The sequence below is a fragment of the Phoca vitulina genome, unplaced genomic scaffold (genome assembly GCF_004348235.1).
Source record: "Phoca vitulina isolate PV1807 unplaced genomic scaffold, GSC_HSeal_1.0 scaffold59, whole genome shotgun sequence".
Lineage (NCBI taxonomy): Eukaryota > Metazoa > Chordata > Mammalia > Carnivora > Phocidae > Phoca > Phoca vitulina.
This window is the reverse complement of record NW_022589762.1, coordinates 4,721,631-4,748,583: the sequence shown is the minus strand read 5'-3', so window position 1 is coordinate 4,748,583 and position 26,953 is coordinate 4,721,631. Positions and strand designations below refer to the sequence as shown.

Sequence of the window (26,953 nt, the reverse complement as noted above, 5' to 3'; positions counted from 1 at the left end):
ATGACCAAACAAGGGGGTCTTTAAGAGACCTCCTATCTGAGAGATCATTTTATCTCTAAGGGATTAGGGGCACCCTGAGGAGAGGAGGGCTTGGTAAGACTTATCTCCCAGTTGCTGCTGAGTCCTAGCTTGGTCTTACCTCTGCTTGGAATTCAGGGGTACATGTTACTCCATCCCAGTGGTCCTCTGGGAGTATCCAAAATGAATGTAGAGGAGACCCTAGAGCCCAAGCTGGCCTCAGCCTCTCCTCCCCATTTACCACACCCGATCCCTCAGTCCTCCTGATCCCACCTACTAAGTAGCTCTAGGATCTGTTCATCCAAACCTACTCGTCTGCCACCCTGGTGCAAGACACCACTACCTCTCATCTGGACCATAATGTTTCCCCAGCTGCTTTCAATATATCCACTCTCTGTCCCTCCTCTCCCTTCCCCATTTCATTCTACCACAAGTAGCCAGAGTCATCTTTTAAAAAATACCAATCAGATGGTGACTCTCCTAAATTTGTAGACTTAACATCAGTGATTTCCTACCACTGCTTGGATGAAGTCCCAGAGCCCTAACCTGGCCCACAGAGCGCTGTTCTTCAGCCTCATCGCTGGCCACTCCTTGCCGTGTTAAAATTGTGCTCTTCACCTTGATTTCCTTCCATTTCCTGGACACACGAAAGCTCTTTCTCCCTGAGAGTGTTTGCGTCTGCCGTTCCTTCTCCCTAGCTGCTCTCCATCCTCTTCTGTGGCTCACTCCTGTTCATCTTGGGGGCTCCACCTTAAATGTGCCTTCCCTTCCCTCATCTTCTCTCTATGCTGTACGCTCCCAATAGCAAGCATTCTGTATGTCCCTTCGTGTCTTCATCAGAGTACTTACTTCAGTTGTGATTGCATGATTATTTTTGTAATTTCTCTTCATTGTGTGTCTTCCCCCACCATCTGGTAGGGGTTGGATTCATGTATGTCCTGCTCGTCTGTGTATCTCCAACACAAAGCACAAAGCCTGGCATGTGGTAGATGTTGCCCATCTGGAAAATAAATCTGTGAATGGATCTGGTTTCTGTCTCCATCCCTCCCCTGGCACTGCTCTGACTGAGTTCACCTGTGACCTTCTCATTGCTAAATCCACTGTTTCTTCTCAGTCTTGAAACATGAGACTTCCCATTTGAAAACCACTGTCAACCCTCTATTTCTTTAAACATTCTCCAACTTTTCTTATCCTTGGATTTTGAGACAGCATTCTTTCCTTTGTTTTCATCTACCCCTCTAAGCTCTGCTTCTGAGTCTCTTTTGCTCTCTTGCTCCGGGTGTCCCTTAAATGTTAGTGTTGGGGCGCCCGGGTAGCTCAGTTGGCTAAGCGTCCAACTCTTGATTTCGGCTCAGGTCCTGATCTGGGGGTCGTGGAATTGAGCCCCACATTGGGCTCTGCACTGGGTGTGGAGTCTGCTTAAGATTCTCTCTCTCCCTCTCCCTCTGCCCCACTCCCCCTTACGCCACCCCCCCCAGTCTGCACACATGCGTGTGCGGTCTCTCCGTCTCTTAAAAAAAAAAAAAGTTAGTGTCCTGCATGGATCCAGCCTTCACTCTTTCACTCTTTTCCCTCCTACACAATCTGTGATCAGCCTTCGCTTTATCTTGGCTTCAAGCATCACATTTATGCTGGTGAACCCCAAACCCATATGTCCAGCCCGGATCCTGCCCCTGAGTACCGGATCCTGCCCCTGAGTACCAGATCCTTCTTTAGCATTGCATTTTGAAATACCTTCATCCTGATGTCCCACAGACACCTCAGTCTTCATATTTCACAAATGGACCTTTTTAATCTTCCCTGCCCAACATTTCCTCCTCCAGCATTTCCAATTTGGCTAAATAGTTTCACCACCAACCTAGTTTCTGAGGCTAGAAGCCACAGAGGCATCCCGGGTACGTCTGCCATCTCTGCATCCCATGTCCCGCTGTTATCACAACCTGTCTCTTGCATCCCTTGTTCCTCTTCCTTCTGCACTGCCACCACTTAGTGTAGCTTCTGCCCTTGCTCATATCCCCTCTTAGCTGGGCTCCCTCCTTCTGGCCTCTTCTCCTCCAGTCCATTCCTAGCACCAGTGCCAGAGATCTTGTCCCACAGGACAAAGCTTGATCATGCTGCTTCCCTGCCTCACCTCCCGCCTTTCTCCAAAATGCCTGTACAGTGAAGCCCATGCTCCTTAGGCTGATATGGAAGGTTCTTCCCCCGACCCCATCTTTCTTGCTGGCTTTGCTTCTCTTCCCACCATTCACCTTCCTCTGAATATGCCATCCTTTCTCATCATGTGCGTATGGTGTCGAGCAGGGGTTCTCAAACATTATGGGGCTTCCAGAATCACATGGGGGGCTTGTTAAAACACCACATGCTCCATAAGTCTGAAATGAGGCTCAAGATCTGAATTTGTCACAGGTTCCCAGGGGCTGCTGGTGCTGTTGTTCTGGTGACCATTGTGAGAATCACTGGTGTAGATGGGTCAAGAGTGTGAGCCCAGGGAGCCCTGCTGCCTGGGATCAAATCCTGCCTCTGCCACTCATTTCCTGTATCACTTACCCTCTCCATGCCTCAGTTTAGTTTTCCATGAGATGAGGCAAATAATATGAGCTACCTCATCAGCTTTGGTGAAGGCCTGAATGAGTTAATCCTCAGAGAGCCCTAAAAACAGTACCTGGTTCGTTATAAGTGCTCAGGAAATGCTAGCCACCACCATTGTTTATGATGATTTTGATCGTTATTCATATCCTTGGTTGTGAAGGTCTGCCTTTCTCACTCTTTTCTGCTGACAATCTTCTGCTCTTCCCTTGAGAATGAGTTTGTTTTCCAAGGTGCTTTTGCTAGCACTCCCCACCCCCACATCCCTGATGCACACCCAGGCCGGAGTGCACCGGTGCACCTCCCACCGAGGCACTTGCCACGTGGGGCCCACCTACCTCCTGGCCAGGAGTGGGTCTCGCCCACCATGCACTCTCCAGGGCTTCATTTGTGCATCCCTGTCTGGTACATCATAGGGACTCAAACATGTTTAACGATTCAGTGACCAAATTGGCATGTACTGTAGAATTGAATACTGTATTGACAAGGCAGTTACACGGGTCAAGTCTGGGGAGAGGACTAAACACCAAGAAAAGGTGGGGAGAAAAATCTGATGTGGAAATTTGGGAAGTTGTAGTCAGGATCTTGAGATTATGCTTCAGGAATATGGACCCGTGGTTTTAGGAACATCTGAAGGCATATCACTTAGGACCATCTTAGCTGTAGGCAGTCAAAACAAAACCCCAAAACTCAACTCAGTGAACATAGACAACAAGGATATGTATTACTTGTATAGTGAGAAGTCTGGAGGAAGGGGAGCACTAGGGCTGTTTAACCCAGTGGTTCAGTGATGTCATCAAGGACCTGGGTTCTTTATTTCTCTGTTCTTCCCTTATGCTTCCCCAGCACGGTCACAACGTGCCTGGACAAAGACAACATCCAGCAGAGGAAGAAGTTCCTGCATCTCTTTTTCAGAGCCAAAAAAACCATTTCCGGGAACGTCCCCAGGAGGCCCCTCTCAATGAGCAGAAGAAGCGAGAAGCCCACCCCTAACTTGCTCACAGGCAAGGGCTCTGCATTTGCTCGGACGGTGTAGGGCCCCTGGGCTGGGCATACGGCCGCCTACCCTGAATGATAACAGCAATGGAGTTCTGTTGGAAAGGAGCAAGGGAGAAATGGATGTTGCTTAAGCACAGTGTCTGCTTCAAAACCAGACCCAAATCCCAGCTGGAAATTTATTTGAAAAGCAACAGGATACAAATTAAGTGACTTCAAAGGCCTTTTCTACTCTGAGTATCTGTAATGAATTATTTGAAGTCAAAGTGAAGAGACCTTTCCTCTGTCTGTTCCATCTGCAGGTCATGCCCTGACCACAGCTGCCCCTCAGGAGACTGGCCTGGAGCCAAAGTCACGTCATCGGGCTGCTGGTCAAGGGTGGAGCAGGAGCGACTCTCAGCTTTTCCTCATGAGCCCCGCCTGGGTGTCCACCTGGCACTCAGCATGAGCACGTCTCTTCCTCCCGGAGCAGCTGCTCGACCCGGAGGCCTGGCCTTCAGAGAGAGCTCCAGGAGCGTTCAAGCCCGGTGTGCTGCCTCCCCGACCCCACGCATGTAAGGGGCCACGGGACTTGCTCACGGTAAGAACCGGAGGTTCCTCGAGCAGGTGTGGTGAGAACTTGCGAGAAGGCCAGGCCAAATAGGCAAACATTCTGAATGATGACGCAGTATCTCTGCTAGGGGTCTCTGATTTTCTGGAGCCCCTCTTAAAAACTCTTGTAGTCCGACCTACCAACCTACCTGGATTTTGAGTTTCCTGCATGTCAGGTTGTGGAGAACTGTGGAATAGGCTCTGAACAGGTGAAAGGAGCTGGTAAGAAACTGATGGGAGCGTCTTGACCAGGGGTAGCAGGTAACGATTGTGGACAGCAGTGGGTATCCGCAGTGGGCAATGAGTCTGGGCTCAGCCGGGAGCGTGGTGACAGCTTCTAGAAATTGACTACTAGCCTGACATCCTGACGCTTTCCCAGGTCTTCCAGACACACCTATCAGGAGCAGCTAAAATGAAAGACAGTAGAAGATTGAGGCCAGATGGCAGTGCAGTGAGATTTAGTTAGGAGTGACGTCTGTGGCATCCACTGAGGGGTGAGGTCATGCTTCCTTGGCCACTATGAAATGTACTGTATTACATGTATTATATGTGTATATAATGTGTATGTGCGTATGTATATATGTATTATATTTTTTGTGTCTGTCTTAAATCTTCAATCACATTGTCAACTCCCCAGGGCAGTCATGGAACATCGAATTCTCCTATGTTCTTCACAAGGTCAGTACTCCGTAATGATTGATTGACTGAGTTTTTACTGCACACCTATACGATAAAACTCAGTCAGCCCAGGTCCCAGAGTTTCCATCCGTCAGGGCAGAGATGCCCTCAGTGCCTTCCGAGCACCTCCTGAGATGGGACAACGTCAGCTACCCCTGCCATGTGAGCTGGCCAGAGTGCATTCATTTCCTACGGCAGCTGTAACAAAGTACCACAAACAGGGTGATTAAAAACGGCAGAAATTGATCATCTCTCTGTTCTGGAGGATTGTGGTCCAGAGTCCAGGCGTTGGCAGGACCATGCTCCCTCTCCAGTCTGTAGAGGAATCCTTCCTTGCCTCTTCCCAGCTTCTGGGGGTTTGTCAACCATCTTCAGCATTTTGTGGCTTGTGGCCACATAATCCACACTCTGCCTTCATTGTCACATGGCTTTCTCCCTCTGTATCTTTATCTTCATACAACTGTCTTTTTAAGATTTTATTCATTCATTTGATAAGGAGAGAGAGATTGAGAGCACAAGCAGGGGTAGCGGCAGGCAGAGGGAGAGGGAGAAGCAGGTTCCCTGCTGAGCAGGGAGCCCGATGCAGGGCTCGATCCCAGGACCCTGGGATCATGAACTGAGCCGAAGGCAGACGCTTAACCGACTGAGCCACCCAGGCGCCCCACACGACTGCCTTCTTATTGGACTAGGGGCCCACCACACTCCAGGATGACCTCATCTTAGCTAGTGACATCTGCAATGACCTTATTTCCAAATGAGCTCCCATTTGATGCACTGCGGGTGAGGACTTCAACAGGTCTTTATTGGAGATCGCCATTCAACCCAGAACACTAAGTGAGCTCATCCGGAGTGGCAAGACAAGCACATACGAAAGGCGTGAATATTGAGTGTCCCTTGGTGCTGAGAAGCATGTGTCCCCTCTTCTCTGTCCTCTGGCATTCTCCAGGGAAGTTTGCGTGAACTGGGGCCTGGCTGGACACACCGGGATACTGTGCTCTGGGGGAGGACCTCCATATTCCTGTAACTCTCCCTTTTCATAGGACAAGTTGGGGAGAGGTCCCAACGGAGGGGAAAAACCAGACCATTTGGGTTCTAGGCAGCCTTAATTTTCAAGGAAAGTGGGGAAGCCCCACCTCATCCTGTGGGAAGTTGTATCCCCTTTCCCTGGGGGAGGCAGAGCTTTGGGACCCAACCAGCTCATTGCCGGGCAATTCACAGGGAGTCCCAAATAACAGACACTCAACAACCTGCTTGTTTCCAAACCAAGGAGAACTCGTTCCCTTTGCTGCCAGTTTTGTTGCTTTCCCAGTTTAGGACCAGTTAGTACAGAAGTTATAACCCAGGGACCTGCAGGCCATTCCATTTGTAGCCTGAAAATGTGCATTGTTCACAGTGGCTGGTGTATTTTTTTTTTTAACACGATATTTTTATATCATTTTTTGAATAGGCAATATGTTTACATAGTTCAAAAACAAAACCATTCTAGGAAGCTATCTACTGAAATCTTATCTTGGCCTCTGTTTGCCTGCCCTGCCCCCTCCTGGGACAATAATCAGCTTAATTAGTTTTATACATCCTTCTAGAGTTTCATTTTGCAAATACAAGTCAGTACAAATATACCTGATACCTCTATCCTGTCTTTTCTTACTATACACACTTTTTTAAACCTTGTTTGTTTGTTTTTTTCCACTTAATTTATCTTGGTGCTCGTTTCCTGTGGTATGTTGAGAGTTTTCTGATTTTTTTTTTTTTGACAGAGGCATAGTGCGCCATTGTAGGGATGTACCCTAATTGATTCACCCAATCCCCTACCGATGGGCACAGGTCGCCATTTTCAGTCATTTGGCGTTTATTACAAGTAATGGTGCAGTGAGTAAGCTTGCCATTCTGCCTCGTGACTAAATGTGTATAACACTTAACAATTCTAAACTACCTTTAAATTATCAAAAGGACTGGAAACAGTGGGTTCTAATAACCCCGGGTTTGGACTGAGTAGCTGCTATCTCTAAGGATCCCTGACGTTGGGACTGGCCTGTTCCCATCTGACATTTCCCCACCCTTCCCCCCGTTCTGTCTTCTATTAAGTCGGAGTGTTGACTGCCACGGAGCATCACCACTGTGCAGTCCTTCTTACGGTAGCTAAAGATTAAGAAAGAGGAGAACTCAGGGACTCGTGTCTCTTCAAACTGGCAAATGAAAGCCAAGGGGGGTCTTTTGCAAGAAGAAAAGGAGAGGGCAAATGTCTGTGTGGGTGTGATTCTCCTTCGTTCACACCTGACGGGTTGGCTCACCTGTGTTACTTGTCCGGACACTTGGGTGTGTAGTGCTGTCTCGTTATGGCTGTGCCGTTTCGCCTCAGAGTAGAAGGGGAGGAACTCTGCTCGCTGGCTGTTTTAGCACAGCCTGAGTAGCTGCTTGGAGACCCAGGATAAAAATGAACTCGACGGTCAGAAGGATTGTTCTATTGCATGCACTATCTCACCAGAACCCCATGAGGATGTGGTATTCCTATTTGCATTTTATAGATCAGAGTCAAGTTGCTTGACCAAGATTTGTAACTCGTGCTTTGTAGAACGAGTATCTGAACCCAGGAATTTCTGGCTCTAGAACCTGATGCTTTAGTTAATCTTTTATGCTGCCTCCAGATCTTAAAAGAAAATGGTGTGAATTACAGTTACACCTCTCACATTTTAAGCTTGCCGTCAGGTCATGACAAAGATAAGAGAGCAGCTCTGAAAATGGGCGAGTTGGTGAAGGCTTGTGATGAGAATGCATTTTGTTCTCCTAACAAAGGTGAGGGCTCATCCTTTATGGTCTGTCATGCTGTCGTCAGCCCCATTGCCCACTTTGCTCTTCCGGTCCCCAGACATTTGCAGAACAGCTTCTGAAGGTGAGGCAGTGTGCCACAAGTGAGAGGAAAAGGGGGCGAGCCACACCCTGGCCCTTGGAGCCTAGTTAGGCCACATCCACAGAGGCGGCAGTACCACCTGGTCAGTGTGGTGTGGGAATGGCGTCATGTTTTGGGCTGGGCCCTCCATGTGATAAAAGAAATGGACTCACTGCAGTGGAGTAACAAGGTGGGTGGTTTCCAGTTTGTCTTGGGTCTTTACCATTGCTCGATGAAGGGAGGAAGTGAGGGCCCGGAAGTGGAGACTGTGGGCTAAGATATTGAGCCATCCTTCTGCCCACAGCCCAGGCTGAAGCTGGCGGCGGCCACAGCTCTGCAGGCTGGGGGCTCCTTGGAGACTTGGCCTCTGTCGTGGTGGAAAGGTGGGCTGAAGGAAGCCTCCTCTCCCCCTTGCTGCTCCTATCTCTGCTTTTCTCCGTTCTTGGCCATTCTGCTAGCAGCTGGCGTGGGAGGAGGGGTAGCAGTTGAGGTGGGGGGGATGGGCCAGGAGGGTGTAGTTCATAGGTCATTGAATCTGACATACATTTATTTATTTATTTATTTATTTTTAAAGATTTTATTTATTTAGAGAGAGAGTGCACGAGCAGGGAGAGGGGCAGAGCGAGAGGGAGAGAGAGAATCTCAGGCGGACTCCATGCTGAGCGTGGATCCCGACGTGGGGCTCAGTCTCACGACCCCGAGATCACGACCTGAGCTAAAACCAGGAGTCAGCGCTCAACTGACTGAACCACCCAGGCGCCCCTGAATCTGACCTTTTAAGTCACATGTCAGCAGCAGGATCTGCCTGCTGGGGCTTCTTGTGACAGGGAAGCTCCTTTCCTGGCTTTTTATTGCTGCCACTTATTTTTCTTCTCCCCTCAGTTTGCGTGCCAAAGCATCTAGCATCTCTGTAGTTATCATAGAGCAACGAGGGGTGTTGCTTTTATTTATTCTTTCTCTGAGCAGGAGGCTAACCACAGCAGCCTCCTGGCAGAGGGAGTGGGGAGGGAGACGGTTGCTCTTCATTCAGACACTGGTCTTTGGCACAGGGGCAAAATTTTCAAAACAGAGGTGTCAGAAACTCCGTCCAAGTGAGCGCGGGGGATCTATTGCTTGTGCTTCCACAGATGCGTAATGGAAGGCCACTGTTCCCCGGGTAAAAAGGAGAATTCAGTCCTGAGCGAATACAGACAAGGGCCCTTCTAGGGCCACAGCTGTGTGCGCTCCTCTGTGCTGGTGGCTGTGTGCAGCTACGAGAGCAGAACCCCAGGTCCTGCTTGTCCTCACGGAGCTTGGTGACAGGAAGAGGAGCAAAATATACAGTCGACCAACCTTCTTGGGCCTGCTTCCTCATTGGAGAAACGAGGAAGGTTGGCTTTGGTCAGCATTCCTGATGGGGTCAGTACTGCCCCCAGAGGAGTGCTTTACAAACCCATTCAGGGTGCATGGGAATCACCTGGGGGTCTTGTTAAAAATGCACATTCTGATCCAGTAAGTCTAGCTCAAGGCTTAAGATTCTGCATTTCCAGCAGACTCCCAGGTGCTGCTGTGGGGCCAGGGACCACAGGGCTTTCAGGATCGAAGCCCTAGAAGGTGTTTTGTAAATCCGTGGGATTGTTTTGACAAATGCCCAAGAATTTCCTGTGTGTGTGCTGGGGGTGCCAGCCGTGATTCCGTGTGCAAATCAGCCCCACCAGTGAAGACTTGTCACCTGCCCTGCCAAACTCAACCCAAAACAAATATAAATCAGTTATACTTTCCTACATAGTCATACTAAAAAGTTTTCAAGTAAGTGATGCCAAGATCCCAGTAATTTAGGAGCTGTTTTTTGGGGAAGAGAAGCCTAAATGACATAAAGACAAAATCTTAAAATGATTGGATAATTTCCCCACTCTATGCATTCTGTCTAGATTAGAGCATTTCCAAACATACACTTAACTGACAAGAGTTTCAGTGCAACATGTAGTTACTGCAAAAGCAAGGAGGCCACTTGCAGATTTGTAACAGGAGATTTGAGACTTCATCTAACACACAAAGTTCCAGGACAACACGTTATTAGATTAGCAGAGGCACATGGCATGTCACCATGTTGATAAACTTCTTTATAAAAACTGCTTTTAAAATAGTTTACATTCTAATAAATGTATATCCATTTGTAGGACAATGATGAGAAACCTCTTGCAAAAAGTAGACATTACAATGATTTACTTTGGGGTTGCTTTTCTTTTTCACTCTTACTTTGATATTCCCCTTTGAGACGCATCAACCAAGATTTTCTTTTTTTTTAAGATTTTATTTATTTGAGAGAGATCGAGAGTGAGAGCATGAGCAGGGGGAAGGGGCAGAGGCAGAGGGGGAGAAGCAGACTCCCCGCTGAGCAGGGAGCCGGACACGGGACTCGAAACCTAGGACCCTGGGATCATGACCTGCGCTGAAGGCAGACGCTTAACTGACTGAGCCACCCAGGCGCCCCTCAAACATTTTTCAATCCGGCCTCCCCCCACTGCCTGAATGAAAGGGAGATGGCTTCCACACCTCTTGTAATGCTCAAGATTGAATGTATGCCTCCACCCTGTGGGTGGGATTTCCAGATTGGAGACGATGTTTTCCATGATTCTTTGTCACTGCCCTGTCCCGTGTCAGTATCATCAATTATTATGACACTGTATAAAGTTTAACTCATTCGCAAGAATAACATACTTCCTTGTTTTATCTATTTTCTCATTAGTGATTTCACCTGACATGCTATCCCTACCTCAGTTGGGGCTGTTTCCTTCTTCCTGTCATCAGCTACAAACCAGTAAGCGGGTTTGTTATTTCTCCTCTGAACATTTTTTTTTTTTAATTCTGTTGTCCTCTGGTCTTTTATTTCCTTGTACTCCTCATATGAAGTGTATGATCTAATCTTATTCATTGTAAGCAGGTGTAAGCCTTGACTACTTCATTAATGTGTTCCCATGCAGTCCTGCATGAACACTTATGTATTGAAATATTTATTATTTTAATATAAAGTGCTTTCCTTTTTTCTCCTGTATATTACAGTTAGAGCTAAATTATGCATGTGGGTCAACTCCCGTATCTGGAAGGGTCACTTCAGGCTGCTTAGAGGGCGTTTCCCAATATTTGTTACAGGAACAGGGCATGGATTGGAGAGCGTAGAGCACGGTGGGAGGTCTCTGAGGCCTCTGACATTTGTGAAATGTTAAAAAACCAGTAGATGGCAGTCCGATCTGTGGCTCCATTGAACTAATCCTGGAGGAGAAAGCAGTCAGGAAAGTGGGTTATCACTCCTAGAGTCCGCTTGGGCGAGATGTGATGAGTCCTCGGGACTTGGAATCGTGGTTCTCCCCAAGTTGTTCCTGAGAAACCAGGTAACTTAAACAAAAGCAAACACAAAAGCCCACACATATACTTCACACCTTGACTCCACCCAGGATCATCTGGCACTGAATCTCGGATTGAGGACCAGGTGTCTGGAGTCTACAAGTGTCTCCAGAGGAGGGTTGAGAATCACTGTCTCTAGTGGGTGAACAGTGAAAAATAGGTCTGCTTCCTACCTACCAGACCTACGAATGTGATCCTATCAGAAGGAGAGGCTTTGCAGGTGTAATTAAGTCTCAGATCTCCAGATGAGATCATGTTGGGTCATCCATGTGGGCCCTCCATTCAATGACAAGTGTCCTTATAGACACTTATGGGCACATGGAGGACAGACACAGAGAGGAGAAGGCCATGTGAGGACAGAGGTATAGAATATTCTTATGGAACCACCAGAAGCCAGAAGAAGTAAGGACTGATTTCTCCCCTAGCACCTTCAGAGGGGGCACAGCCTGTGGACACCTAGATCTAGGACTTCCAGCCTCCAGAACCGTGAGAGAATACATTTCTGCTATTTTAAGACACCTAGTTTTTGATGATTTGTTATGGCAGCTCTAGAAGACCAAGACACTGCCTGAAGGGTGGATAACATTTGGTAAGAGGGAAGGAATATAAGAGGTTTTTAAAAAAAAATTTAATTTTTAAAAATTTATTTATTTGAGGGGGGGAGGGGCAGAGGGAGAGGGAGAGAAATCCTCAAGCAGATTCCCTGCTGAGCACGGAGCCCAATGGCGGGGCTGGATCCCAGGACCCTGAGATCATGACCTGAGCCGAAATCAAGAGTTGGCCGCTTAACTGACTGCACCATCCGGGCGCCCCATGAGTTTTTTAGATATGGCAGCAAAATGAGTGAGAGCAAGAAGGTGTGACTGTAGGGAGGATGGGCGGAAGGACGGCGAGAACAGACCACCAGAGAATCCCTGGGTGTGGACGATTCCTGCTGCTAAGAAAGATGCCCTCTTGTCCGTGCTGGCCCATCCTACTTCAGGGAATCACCTTTGCAGTGCCTCGCAGGACCGCAAAGGGACCCAGAAGCCCAGGAAGCGAGTTTGCACCTCCTTCTACAAGCGTGGGAGCCGCTGAGGGGTCCTGAGGAGGGAGGGACAGGACAATGATTTAGGGGCACCCCCCTGCCTGGCCTGGAGACACGTGCCTGAACACTCACGTCTGTTTTGGGTTCCTGTAACTGGTCCCCAAATCCATTCTGTTCTCACCTCTTCTCACACCAGCAGTGCCCCCTGCAGCGGGGGCTTCACATGCGAGCAAAGTCGTTGTTTTCCAGCCCTGGAAATCTGGGTGGTCTTGCTGCTGCCACTGGCTGGATCTGCCAAGGTCCTAGACGTAGATCCCACTGCAGATCCCTCCGTGCAGTCATATCACTTCTGATGAACTCCAGAGGGACCATCCTCAGTCTCTGCACTGGAAGGAGAGCAGCCAACCTCAAGGCTCGTGCAGGTGCGGACGCATCTCGCAGGCACTGCACGATGGAACACAGAACCATGCCCTATTGTCTGTGAACGTAAGCAAGGGAAATCGTTCATTGATAATGCTCATGAACTTGGTGTCCTCCTTGATTTTTCTGGCTGGTGCACAGAAGCTGAGAGGGGGTGAGAGCGCCCCAGACGTGGGCTCACTGATCACATTGCTGGATCTTGTGTGTGCATTTCCCAGGCATTGTCCTCAGCAGCCAACTCAGGGAGGACCAGTACTGTGGGGAGCAGAGAGGTCACCTGAGTATGATTGCCTTCAGGGTGGAGAAGCAATCAAACAATCTAGGGACTGCAGCGCGCTGAGCTGGGGGTGGGTGTGGGCACCTGGATTGGAGGCAGAGAGAAGAGGAAACAGAGGGGAGCAACCGACCTGTGGTTATTCTTAGTCTTCAACTGTCAGCTGTGTTGGGGATGTAACATTACCCACTGTCCCAGAAACGAGCGAAGGACATAAGAACTCTTTCATTTCATTTGCTGGGAATGAATGCCTCAAAAGGAAGGAGGTCACTTCCTTCTATGGACACCACTCCATGGCACTGTTAGGTCGGTGGCTACTGTTTTAATGTTGAACGAGAGGCTGCAAAATGTTGGGTGCAGGTCAGAGTGGAGCTGTTAGCCTTAGGAGTAATTTTGGGATCTTCCAGTTAGGATGTCCGGCTAGAGGGCATCCCAGGCATCCACCTGCCTCCAGGAACCTAAGCACCCATCCTTGCCCACTGTGGATTGTGAAGGAGAAGAGCGTCTTCAAATGAGATGTGGGGCCAACGTTAGGGAGCAGGGATGGAAGACCACTGCTGGTGTCAAGCCTCACAGGGGCACTTAGCTGCCCCTTCCCGAGGCCCTAACCTCACCATGACCCTGAGGCAGAGCACAGCCTGGGAAGGGGCTCTTTCCACAAGTCCTACTTCTGATGGGCTGGAGCTCTTCCATGTACAGGGCGAGTCCTGTGCTGTGTGGCCCTATGTTTGTTACGGAATCTGGACTGGATCGCCTGGTGGAAGAACCAAGTGGCACCAGGAGATCTTGGAGGATAGGAGGTTTATTTAACGCCGCGGGCTCAGAGAAGAGTGGTCTCCAAAGGTCTGAGCCCCGAGCACAAACAAAGAGGGCAATTGATACACTTCTACTTCCGCATACCTGGCACTTTCGGCACGTGCGCGAAGTGGGGCAGGGAGAAGAACCCGGATTGGTGAGCGAGGGAAGCAGAGCAGGGAGAAGAAGCCTGAAGAGCCCCGGGGCAGGGACTGGGACTCTCTCTCTGGCTCGGTCGGCCATCTTAGGACACAGATTTTCCTTATCACATTGACATCAGAAATAATAAATGAAGCAACTAAGGAATGGTCAACCCTCCGTTCTGAGCACCGCCTCCATACTGCCTCACCTCCACTTCTTTGCTTCTGTGCTCTGAGCAGCTGGGCCAACTCAGGTCCCCACAGCCTCGACTTGGTGTAGTCTCCTTTCTGCAACGTTTCTGTTTGACCCCGTCCTCCACACTGTCTTCATACTGTCCTGGTTTCTCTGACCACTGACTATTTGACCTGAGGGAGGTTACTCAACCTTTCTGAGCCTTGTGTATAAACAAGGGTGGACAAAATTGCATAGGATTATAGGTAGCGCCAATGAAGACAAAATAGTTTTGTAGCTAGCAGAGTGCTTGGCACATATTAACTGCCTGAAATATGTTCTGTTCTGGATCTCTTGATGACTCCGACTCCTTACTACCTACAAAATTAAGAGTAATCCTCTTAGAATTCAATTCACCCAAGAAGCATCTGTTGACTCCTGTTATGTGCTAGTTGTTATGCTAGGTACTATGGTTACAGAATGAATGAGCCATGATCCCTGACCTCCTAGAGCTAAAAATTTCGTGGGGGATAGACGTGAATACAACCAAGTATAATGCCATGTGATGAGTGTTACGTTAGCAACCAACACAGAGGGCCATAGAAACACAAAGAATAAGCAACCGAGTCTACTTGGCGTGGCATTCGAGGCTTCCCAGCCCACCCAGCCGTACTTCTCACTCTAGGTGAGTACCTGTGCATACTATCTTCTTACTCACATTTTCCCAAATTGTCCTCTCCATCGCTCCAGCTCTAGGGTCCGTTTCATGCTCCTCCTTTGCCTGAGGTCATTCTACCTATCCTACAGGGCCCATAGACATGCCCTGTTCTCCACAAAGTCTCAATCTATCACCCAGATAGTTGTCCTTTATAATCTGTTGAATTTTTTTCTTGAAAAACATACTTTATTTACAAGCAATGTATGCTTATCATAGAAAGAACTATCAGAGAATATAACAAATAGTAAAGAAGAGGAAAAAATTACCCATAGATCCAATAAACAGAGATGCTCACTATTAACATAACATAACATTGGGGTATATTTCTTCCCATCCTTTTTCAGGACACACACACATACACGTACTTTTCTTACTACCTTTCCTCATTCTGCCTTATGTTTAAGTTTGTCACATACATCTATCTCCATTAGACTGTGAGCTTTTGAGGGCATGGATAATGGGCTGCTCACTTTTTATTCCTGTTACCTGACACGTCTTGCACTAAGGGGTCCCTCCGTAAACATTAGCTGAAGAGAACCACCAGGTGAAATTTCTTTGGCTTTGGAATGCAGCACACTCTTCTTTTGAAAAAAGCAGATTTATTGCCCCTGTGCTTGCTGCTTGTTTAAAACTGTGCACTCAAGCCCTGGTCTGCTGGGTGTCAGGGAAGGCAACAGAAATCCATAACAATTCAACAAGTGGCTGAGACACGGGTGGGTGATGAAGTGTGTTCTGCACCCTGCATTGGGTTGCATTGAAAAGGCAGCTCTACCCCCGGTACCTGGCTGAGGCCCTTCTCTTGCTTTGGAATGACACGGTTGAGTCTGGTAAATCTTTTTTTATCCTTTCTGATCAAAAATAGTGTTGGCGTTTCACCCTAGGGCGGGGAGAGGTGGGTGAGATCTTCTCCAAGAAATCAGTTTGGGCTCGAAACTACTCTTTACTTAGGTTAAAATTCCAGAGGCCTTTGAGCCAGGGTTGGGAATGGAAATAACACAGGCTCTTTTCCAGAAAGCTCCATGTAGGGAGGGGAATTCACTCAGAGGGCCACAGGTGAGAGCCAAGCAGAGCACACAAGCATATTTGATTGGCATAAAAGCAGCAGAGAATGTTCACAGAGCATCAGGATCCCTTCAGGGCATGTGTGGGAACATGAGAAGCTGTGGTATGTTGAGTACCTTCCTTTTTTTTGAAACAAAATGTAGGGAATTCGTCAGTATAGTTGGCAACAGAAGAGTAGAGGCAGATGTAAGGGAGACAAGCCAGTTTGCCTTCTGAGCTTTTTATTTGAAGATGGCAGGATGTTTGTTATTTAGATGTCTTTTTTTTCTTTAAAGGATCTTTGGCATAGCCGAAGCTCTATCTAGAATTAAATATCTCTGAGGGAATTTCATTACAAGATCAAGGAAAAAGGTCTGCAAGGTTTTGGCTTCTGATGAAAAGCATCTAAAACTAAGTAAAATCAAAGTGAACCCTTAAACAAACAAATTATTGATTTGGGCGATGTGGGGAAATCTCAGCCCGAGAGCCTCTTTGGGAGCCGAAGAGTGGAGAGGAGACTGAGAAAATATGTAGGGCTCAGCCTTGGAGACTACCTTCTGGCATGGGATTTCTTCTCTCTACACACCAGGAAAAAGAGATTGGTGCAGTCTCGTGGCTGACATAGTACAGAAGAGATGAGGAGCCCGAGGCCCAAGGAGGCCAAGCCACTTGTCCCACGCTGGGACATTAGGGCTAATGTGAGGGAGTAGGCTTTAAAAAAAAAAAAATCCGAAATCTACTTTTCTTTCTGCAACTCTGTATTGCTGTGGGAGGTAAAGGGATTTAATAGAAAGAGCATAGGTTTTGAGATGCACTTGGTTTGAAACTGGGTGTCTGGGGACACGTTTTTAGTACTTTTTCCAGACTCAGGTTACTCATCTGTATAAAACCCACACTGCCCCCAAACTGCCTCAGGACTGTCCCCACCTTCTCGAGCACAGCCTCCGTCATTCATTCAGGGCCTCTTCCATGCGCTGGGGACACAGCAGTGACCCGAAGCCGCAAAGCCTCGGCCTTCGTGGAGCTCACTGGGCCAGAGCAGCGCTGTGCAGTAGGGATCGAACATGGGCCATACGTGTACCTTTTGATATTCTCGTAGCCACTTCAGAAAAAAGTAAACAGGGGAATTAATTTTATTAACATTTTATTTGACCTGTTATACCCCAAATACCATTTCACACGTAGTCAGTCTACGAATGTGTTAATCTGGTGTTCGACATGCCTTTTTTTCTGCACGAGGTTATTCTTACAACACGTCTCAATGGGGACTGGCCACATTTCAGGTGCTCAAGGGCCTTCTGTGGTTTGCAGCTTCCATAGTGAACAGGGCCGTTGTAGGGCTCAGGAGCAAGATGCCGCTGTCCGCCCCAGTGATGGCAGCCGAGGGAAATGCTGCCTACCAAAATCCAGGTGCCTCCCCAGGGCACCCGGGTGCACCCTGCTGCCGGATGCTGATTTCATCAAGCAACAGGGACAATGGCTGTGCCATGAGTCCTGTCCTCGTTTGTGGCTTTGGTCGAGGGAGTGACCCAGTGCAGTCTCTCTGTGATACCAACAGTAATGGAATCAGTACTTACTGAGGGCTAAGTGGGGGCAGGCCCTGTGCTAGGCACTCATGTGCCCTGTATCTTACTATCTTCAGGACAACTTTACAAGATAGACTCCTATTACCCATGTTTAACAGAGCAGGAAGATGGCCCAGGGAAGTTAGATAACTTGCTGAGGGTCACACAGGTCGTGAGGGACAGAGCTGGGACTTGAGCCCAGGGCCATCTAAAGCCACAGTCTTGTGTTTCTCGAGCAGAAAAGGCACAGAATGAGATCCGGGCTGAGCACAGCTTCCCAGAGACTTCGCCCGAGGCTCTCCTCCACTACCCGCAGGCCACACTGCCCAAAGTGACTTGGAGATGCAGGTGTCATTGAAGATGCCTCAGTGGCACGTGGAGGGGTACCTGGGTGATGTCCAGCACCCCCAGCTGTTGTCCAGGAGGCATGGCCTGTCCTTACTACAAATAAGGCAGCACAGCCTTTGAAAACCAGGTAGCAATAGATTATAAAAGCCTCTCTGGACTCTCAAGCCCCGTATGAAAGTTTGCTGCCATTATTAAATATTTGTTGCTCCTGTTCCCTTCCAGTGGTTGGTGTGTGCAGGGCGCTCACCAGAACCCAGACCCCTGCTGCGGTGCTGTGATAGCAAATGGCAACTGATAACAGAACCTGGCGTGGATATTAGGCACCCAGCACCTGGAAGCTTCTGAGCTTCACTTATGGATATATTGCAGGAAAACCCCATGGACGGGCACGCTAATTAGCCAAGTGTTCTCTTCATTTGCCAGCCTGCCTGGTGCTGAAATCAGTCTTTGTGTTCAGCATTGGGTGGCCAGCATCGCTCCTGGCTCTTCAGAGCACAGCTAGAGGGACGCTTCGACACACTCAGACGTGATAGAGGGACCAAGGGCCTCCCCGCTCCAGTCTCCAGACAGGTAAGAAGCCAGGAAGCCAGCCACCAGGCTCTGGAAGAGAAAGTGCCTGGACTGTGCCCCAGGTTCCTGGACATCCTGGTGGCCTTGCTAAATGAGATTACCCCAAATCCCATTCCCTCTCCGAGGCCACTCAGGTCCCACCTTCTGCACGGAACACTTTCCTGCAGGTCAGCCCCCTCTAGTCCTCTCCCACCTGTAAAGTCCTGCGGTCCCATGGTCAAGCCCGTGCCGCCCAGACACGGAAACTCTTGTCCTGCGGGGTTAGCTGCACATTTTCTGTGTGGTCATGCCCTTTCTCTCCCATTCCCAGACTTCTGAGAGTGACCTTTCCCAGCGACAACCACCTTGTGACATCTCTGATGTTGACTTGTGACAGTTCTGATGATATGCTTGGTAAACTCTCTCTGTTCCAGGGAAGGTTTAGGGGGCTGCGCATGACGTCCGTAATTAACTTTTCATTTGGCTTTGCTTGCTGCCTCTCCATCCAGAATGTGCATTCTCTGAGATTTGGGCTGTTATAATCTTGGTCTCCAGCTAGAATATCTGCCTGACTTACCTTGGGGACTCTGTGACAATGTGTTGCTCATCATTGAGCCAAGGGCTAGTCATGCCCCATTCCAATCTGCTCCCTTTGGTGCTAATTTTTTTGCGTAACAGTCTTCATTTTTATTTCACTGTGGTTACATTTGTATTATATATTCATTCATTAGTTAAAGCCTCTCCCCTGCCCTGAGGGAACTTTTTGGTTCTCCACTGTATCCTGAACACCTAGTACAATGCTCAGAAACTGGTAGGGGCTCAGTAAAGACTAGTTCAGTAAACCCGCATATGAACGAGTCAGTGTGGTCACTGTAGGGGAGGGTGAAGTCAGAGAGAAGGGGAGTTAGGACCTGGGGTGCTCAGAGGCTTTCTGGAGGCTTCAGCTATAAAGAGAAATGAGGTCAGCTACAGAAGGGCAGGTGGAATAATGGAAAACATACTGGCCGAGGAGTCAAGGACCTAACAGTCAGGTATTTTCCTGCACTGATGTTTATTTTCTGTGTAACCTTGAGAAAGTCTCGTGAGGGTTGAGGGAGATAATTTGGTGCAATTGCTTTAATAAACCACAAAGTGGCGTGGTAAGATGTTATTCACCATCCTGACATCTGGTCCCTGCCTACCTGTCCAAATATATTTCTTTTTTTTTTTTTAAAGATTTTATATACTTGAGAGAGAGAGCGCAGGAGGGAGGGGCAGAGGGAGAAACAGACTCCCCGCTGAGCAGGGAGCCAGACCCGGGGCTGGAAGCTGATCCCGGGACTCTGGGACCATGACCTGAGCCCAAGGCAGATGCTTAACCAACTGAGCCACCCAGGCGCCCTCCCAACTCTATTTTCTTATTAATTTGATTTGGCTAGGCTTATCTTCTCATTTAAAAAGAGATTTTTTTCCATTACTGCAAAACTAATACATTGTAATAATAAAAACAGAAAATTCAGAAGAAAATAAAAATAAATTATCTCTTAAGATTACCGTCTAGAAGTAATACTATCAACGTCTCCGTGTATAGCCTAAGTAATTTTTCGTTTCTAAATAGGTATGACCTAAGCTTCCCAGGTATCGGCAGCTGGGGGCAGACAGGGCGACATTCTTCTCCTGTTCTCCCACTTGCAGGCTTTGCGAAGGCCGCTGCCCGGGAAACCACTAGGGGGTGGAGCCTCCCCGCTCTGGTTGCTTGCAGCATCCTTGGCAGCGATGCCAGTGAGGGGTACCGAGAGGTGACTTAGGGAGGATGGGTATCTTCTTCCAGCACTCATCGCTATCTGAAGGTACTTACAGGGTTTATGTATTTATTGTTTCTCTCCACTAGAATGTAAGTTCCACAAGGTCAAAAGCTTGCTGGATTTGACTTACTGCTGCCTTTTGGCACTTAAAACAGTACCTGCACATAGTAAATATTTATTGAAGGAAGGAAGGAGTGCCCAAGTGCCATATTACTTCACATAGAATTGCCGTATTACTTCACATATGCACATGACTTGTGCACATGAGCTGTACAGAGGCCAAATTCACTGGTAATATATACCGGGTCTGCCGCATCCAGCTATGGTTGGAGATTTGGCCTCAGCAGCGGTGTGAGATATAATCCTAACCCCCTTGAATCACCACTGCTACCTCCAGTGATTTCAAGCACGCTCTCAGACCATGCTACTTAGCCTGTGGCCAATGCATTCTGCAAATTTCCTCTCCAAGTCCACAGTCTTAACATCCCCAAACTGCACTAGATAAGGAGGCCTATCATCTCCTTGTCTCAGAGCCCGTTCTTCCTCCAGCACCTCTCAGCTTGTTTCCTTGTGGGGCCCTCAGGCTTTTCTTAGAAACACTACTGCATTGCCTTCTTAGGTAAGACAGTGATTCTGGTCACAATTCTGCATGTCTGTTTTAAGGATGAGCTTCAGCGGTGCAGACAGCATCTATAGATTGGGTACAAAGCTTGAAGAGCACTGCTGAGAGCTGGGGCTTTGAGAGGGGCTATCCGGTTAGCCCTGTGGCTACCCCACTTTTCATGCACAGGGCTCTGCCCTCCCTGGGCTGGACATAGTCTCCAGACTCAGGCCGCTAAACACACTTCCCACTGCTACCCCTCCACTTCTCCTCCTCTCCAAAACCTGGAAAAGGATGGGACTAGGCCGGTTTTCTACTGGGTCATTGCAGCCCTGCCGGGAGGGACGTTTCCTCCAATGTCCCCCAAGTTAGCATAAAACGCCTTCCACTGTGGCCCCCGGTGGAAAACAAGGTGTGATTCATCTTTGTGTGTTTCTTGGGTGGGATTCAAATCACGAGTAGCAGGTGACCTCCAGACGTGAAGAGTTACCCATCCTCTCAGGGGTCAGGACTGCGAGGTGAGTAAGAAAACCAAAGGTGGGGAAGACTACCTCCCTCAGCCCCTGTCTTCAGGCCCAGGGTGGTGCCACCGCGGCTGTTCTTAGTATTCATCAGCCAGTGCTTAGATTCGAGAACCCGAGTCTTCAGACAGGCCATTTCTCCCAAGCCTTCTGGAGGACAGTTTCTTTATTCTTTTTTTTCCAGCTTTATTGAAATACATATATTAATGAACATATAACATTGTGTAAGTTGAAGGTGTACAATAGAATGATTTCATATATGTATAATTGAAAACCAATTAGCACACTTAGTTTTGTTCACGTCTGTCACAGCACATAGTTACAATTTTTCTCTTGTGATAAGAACTTTTAGGTCTGCTCTCTCACCCACTTTCAAATATGCAATACAGTATTGTCAACGCTAATCACCAGCCTGTAGGTTACATCCCCAGGACTTATTTATCGAACAACTAAGTTTGTGATTTTTGACCACCTTTACCCATTCCCCCCCACCCCCCATTCCCCACCTCCGGCAGCCACCAATCTCTTCTCTGTTTCTATGAGTTCTGTTTTCTTCGATTCCACCTATAAGTGAGATCATACAGTACTTGTGTTTCTCTGACGTCTTTCACTCAGCATAACGCCCTCGAGATTTGTGTTGTCACAAATGGCAGGATTTCTTCTTTTTTGTGGCTGAGTATATTACATTTTATGGCTGAATAATATAATCTTATTTATATATATAATGTTATATTATTCATATATATTATTATCACACACACATATATATGTAATATATAATGTATCATATTTCTTTATTAATTCATCCATCGATGGATACTTTAGGTTGTTTCCATGTCTTGGCTATTATAAACAATGCTGCAGTGAATGTGGGGATGTAGGTATCTCTTTGAGATTATTATTTTATTTCCTTCGGATATATACCCAGAAATTGAACTGTTGGACTGTGTGGTGGTTCTATTTTTAATTTTTTGAGGAACCTCCATCCTGTTTTCCACAGTGTCTGCACCAGTTTGGATTCCCACCAATGGTGCATGAGGGTCCCTTTCTCTCCACGTCCTCACCAACACTTGTTATCCCTTGTCTTTTTGAGAATAGCCGTTCTCACAGTCGTGAGGTGATATCTCATTGTGGTTTTGATTTGCACTTCCCTGAAGATGAGTGATGTTGAGCATATTTTCATGTCCTTGTTGTCTGTTTAAATGAGTATCTTGTTTGGAAAAATGCTTATTTAGGTCCTTTGTTCATTTTTAATTGGATTATTTGGGGATTTTTGTCGGTTTTTTATCTGTTTTGCTATTGAGTTGTATGATTCCTTTATATATTTTGGATATTAACCCCTTATCAAATATATGGTTTGCAAGTATTTTCTTCCATTTTGTACGTTGCCTTTTTATTTTGTTGATGGTTTCTTTTGCTGTGCAGAAGCTTTTTTATTTGATGTAGTTCCACTTGTGTTTTTTTGATTTTGTTGCCTTTGCTTTTGTTGTCATATCCAAATATCCAAAAAATGTTGCCAAGACCAGTGTCGAAGAGTTTTTCCCTGTTTTTTTTTTCTAGAAGTTTTATGGTGTCCAGTCTTACATTTAAGTCTTTAATCCATTTCAAGTTAATTTTTGTGAGTGTATATGTGTGGGTTTATTTGGGAGCTCCATTATGTTCCATTGGTGTATACATCTGTCTTTATGCTGGTACCATACTGTTTTGATTACTATAGCTTTATAGTATGGTTTGAAAGCAGGAAGCATGATACCTCCAGTTCTGTCCCTCTTTCTCAGGTATGCTTTAGCTATTTGGAGTCTTTTGTGGTTCCAAACTAATTTTAGGATTTTTTTTCCTACTCTGCAAAAAAAAAAAAAAAAAAAATGCCATTGGAATCTTAAGAGGTATTGCATTGAATCTGTAGAAGGCTTTGGGTAGTATGGACATTTTTTTTATTATATTCAGTTAGCCAGCATTCGTTTTTGATGTAGTGTTCAACGATTCGTTAGTTGCATTTAACACCCAGTGCTCATCACAACACGTGCCCTCTTTAATACCCATCACCCAGCTACCCCATCCCTCCACCCGCCCTCCCTTCTGTAACTCTCAGTTTTTTTCCCTGGAGTCTAGAGTCTCTCATGGTTTGTATCCCTCTCTGATTTCTTCCTGTTCAGGTATGGACATTTTAACAATATTAATTCTTTTAATCCATGAACATGGGATATCTTTCCATTTATTTGTATCTTCTTTAATTTTTTTTATTATTGTCTCATAGTTTTTAGTGTTTAGATGTTTTACCCCCTTGGTTAAATTTATTCCTAAGTATTTTATTTTTGATGCTATTGTAAATGGGATTTTTTAAAATTTCTTTTTCAGATAATTTGTTGTTAGTGTATAGAAATACTACTGATTTTGTATATTGATTTTGTATCCTGCAGCTTTATTGAATTTTTTTGTCAGATCTAACAGTTTTTTTGGTGGACTCTTTAGGATTTTCTGTATGTAAAATCATGTTATCAACACACAGGCGATTTTACTTCTTCCTTTACAGTTTGGATGCCTTTTACTTATTTTTTGTGTCTCATTGCTGTGGCTAGAACTTCTAGTGCTATGTTGAATGGGAGTGGTGAGGATGGGCATCCTTTTCTCATTCCTGATCTTAGAGGAAAAGCTTTCAACCCTTCACCAGCGAGTATGATGTTAGCTGTGGGCTTTTCATATATGGCCTTTATTATGTTGAGGTACATTTTTTTATACCCAATTTTTTGAGAGTTTTTATCATGAATGGATGTTGAATTTTGTCAAAGCTTTTTCTGCATCTATTGAGGTGATCATATGATTTTATAATAATTCATTTCATTGATATGATGCAGCATAGTCATTGATTTGCCTGTGTTGAACCACCTGTGCAACCTATGGATGAATCCCACTTGATCATAGTGTATGATCCTTTTAACGGTGTTGTTGAATTTGGTTTGCTAGTATTTTGTTGAGAATTTTTGCATCTGTATTTAACTAGGATATGGGTACACCGTTTCTTAAAAACTAGATGACAGAGGTTGGCTCTATGACATTGGGGAAATTGGTGAAATAAGTAGATGTCACTTAAGTTTGTTTAAGCAATGCCTCTGCAGGAGGAAGCTTGTCACTTGTCCTAGCTCTTTTACATGGGGCAGAAAAGCCTGGAGCCTTTGCTGGCCTCTGTCTATGATTTGCAGCTCCACAGCCACTTGTCACTCACAGGAGCCAGTTCCCCAGTGGAACATGCCCAGTGTCTTCTGCTTTCCTTCCTCTGCTCTCTGATCTCTCCCATAGCACTGATAAGGATATATTTGTGTTTGTATATAGCACTGCAATTCACTTTCACATCCAGTGTTTCATCTGACCTTCCTCTGTTGGGACAGGTAAGAAACAGTTATTCCTACCTTTTCAGAGAAATGAACCCATTTTCCCAAGGCCATAACGTGGTGAAGTCAGCTCTTGAATCAGATTTTTGATGCCTGCTCAAAACCTTTTAGGGCACTGTGGTTCCTGCCAGCCTCTTGATAGAGGAGCTTGAGACAGAACAAGAGTGGGTAATAGAGAAGGAACTCAGACCAGAGGTTTGAAGAGGCAAGGTTAGGAACTGTTGGCTGAGTTGCCAGGTAGGCTTGTCTCTGCAGTTTGGATTCATTATTGTCCTTCTTCCCCTTTTATTTTCTACCAGCCATTAAAATTCATGATAAGAATATGCTATCCAAACTCATCGTGATTCCTACAGGACTGGGACCTGGGGGAAAATGTTTGAATTTAGTTCTTTGAGTGGCTGTGGTAGAAAGTACATAGAACAGTGGCCCTTGGTTTTCTTTTCTGCTTCAGCTTAAATCAGAAAAGGGAACATGGGTTCGCATGTTTTTTTTATTATTTATAGATGTTCATTCACTTAGCTTTGTCAGTGAGCCAGATATTTTGCTAAGTGCGGGGAATGAGATGTGATCCATTCTTTCAAGGCATTTGCAGGTGGTGTGTGTGTGTGTGTGAGAGAGAGAGAGAGAGAGAGATTGAGAGAGAGAGAGGGATGGAGGAGCACTGACAAGTGAATCTCTACCATGACTAATTCCTGCAGCAGAAGTAAGTCCAGAAGGCTCTGGAAGCCCAGAGGAAGAGCATGTAAGTCAGACTGTGCTGAGGTCACAATGATTTCTCAGAGAAAGTACTCCTTAAATGGAATTCTTCAGTGTTCATAGGACTTAGTATAGACAAGGGGAGGGGCATGCCAGGCAAGTAAACCCTGTTTGAAGATGCTAAGAGAATTACATTGCTGAGAGAATAGGAAATCATTTGGGGGGCAGTGAATGCAGTGAGAGAGGTGGGGGAAGATGTCGGTAAAGAGGTGGTGGTCGTTCTGTAGATGTAAGATTTATTATGAAAGCAGTAAGGAGACATGGTCATGTCCCCTTGGCAATGCTGTCATGGCTTGCTTAACTGTGTTTGAGGTTTGTTTTTTTCTGTTTTTGGTTTTTTTTGTTTTTTGGTTTTTTTTGGAAAGCATTTTGGTAGTCTGTATTAAGAGCTTTTAAAATATACATATAAAAATACGCATACCCTTTGGCTCAATAACATTACCTCTGGGAATAATAATACTTATCACCTACTACATCGTGCTTATTGTACCAGATTTTTTTTGATACCCTGTGTATATTATTATTTTTTTAATTCTTATCACAATTTGGTGAGGTGGGAATCATTGGTCCCATTTCATAGATAGAGAAACTGATGTTTTAAAGAGTGAGGCAGGCTTAGGATTGAATTCACACACTGTCACTAATTTGCTGTTTTCCTGAGACAAAGTTACGTAACCTTTCTGAAGCTGTTTCCCAAGGAAGTATTATTTAAAAAAAATAATGCAAACCAGAATTAAATGCAAGCTGGTCTTTTTTGGATTACCCACTCATTCGGATTATCTCTGCCAGAGCTGACGTCCATTTTCTTGAACATTTAAGATGAAATAATAGAGCCAGAATTGGGTGGCGTGGAGCACTGTGGACAGTGGCCTCGTTTTGGGGGACCGTTCTGAGAGTTGCTTGCTCCTGCAACTTTCCTCGCGTGCACCCATGTGACTCTCATCCTCTACCTCCTTTATTTGTACCTTGTCCCCCTGCAAAATTGTAAATTCATTGAGGAAAGGGATAGTCTTAAATATATCTTTGTATCTCTCACCCCATCTGCCTGGTTCAGTGCTTTCCTTGTGCCCGCAGAGAGTCCAGAGGTTAGTTTTTCTAGAAGCAGTTAGAATATCACGATCCCAGGGAAAACGGGCTCTGAGAGTGAAGAGGCTTGGTGGCCTATGGCTGGGTGGGGGGGGGGGGGGGGGGCAGAGAACCGTAGATATTTCAGGTTGGAGACCTGGAAAGGAAGGTTTAGGATTGAGGGGATCTGGGAGAATGTATTTCACAGGAAACACGTAAAACATTCTCATGAATGTTGAGTCGAGAGAGTCATTTTAGTCGGGGTTCCCCCAGAAGCAGATCCTGAGAGGGGGATCCATGTGCAAGCAGATGGAATTAAGGCAGTGCTCCTGGGAGAGTGTGATAAAGGGGTGGGAAGCAGGGCAAGTGAGGGGAAGTGGTCAAGGGCAGTGTCAGGTGGAGCTCCAGCCTCAGCCTGGTCCCGCAAAAGTGACCTCAGCTGAAAATTGCAGCTCAGAGTTTGTCCCAGCTGGGCTTTCGCGCTCTGCCCCAGCCCGTCATTGGCTACTAGCTGTTTTGGGGTGACTGGGGAACCCAGGCGCTTTCAGCTCTGTGTGGACAAAGCCGCGGCAGCCTGAGGACCGGCCTTCTAAGCGGCACAGGCACAGGGAGTTAGAAGCAAAGGCATGCAGATGCTGGGCGGGGGGG

General features: G+C 46.7%; 1 protein-coding gene across 1 annotated transcript in view; it reads left to right on the top strand.

Moving 5' to 3' along the window:
* Positions 1 to 26,953, top strand: part of CRACR2A (calcium release activated channel regulator 2A) — a 129,102-nt gene that overhangs the window by 12,611 nt on the left and 89,538 nt on the right. Inside the window, exon 2 of the mRNA XM_032391062.1 lies at positions 3,903 to 4,180. The gene's annotated coding sequence lies outside the window, so the exon portion shown is untranslated. The remainder of the gene's footprint in view (positions 1 to 3,902; positions 4,181 to 26,953) is intronic.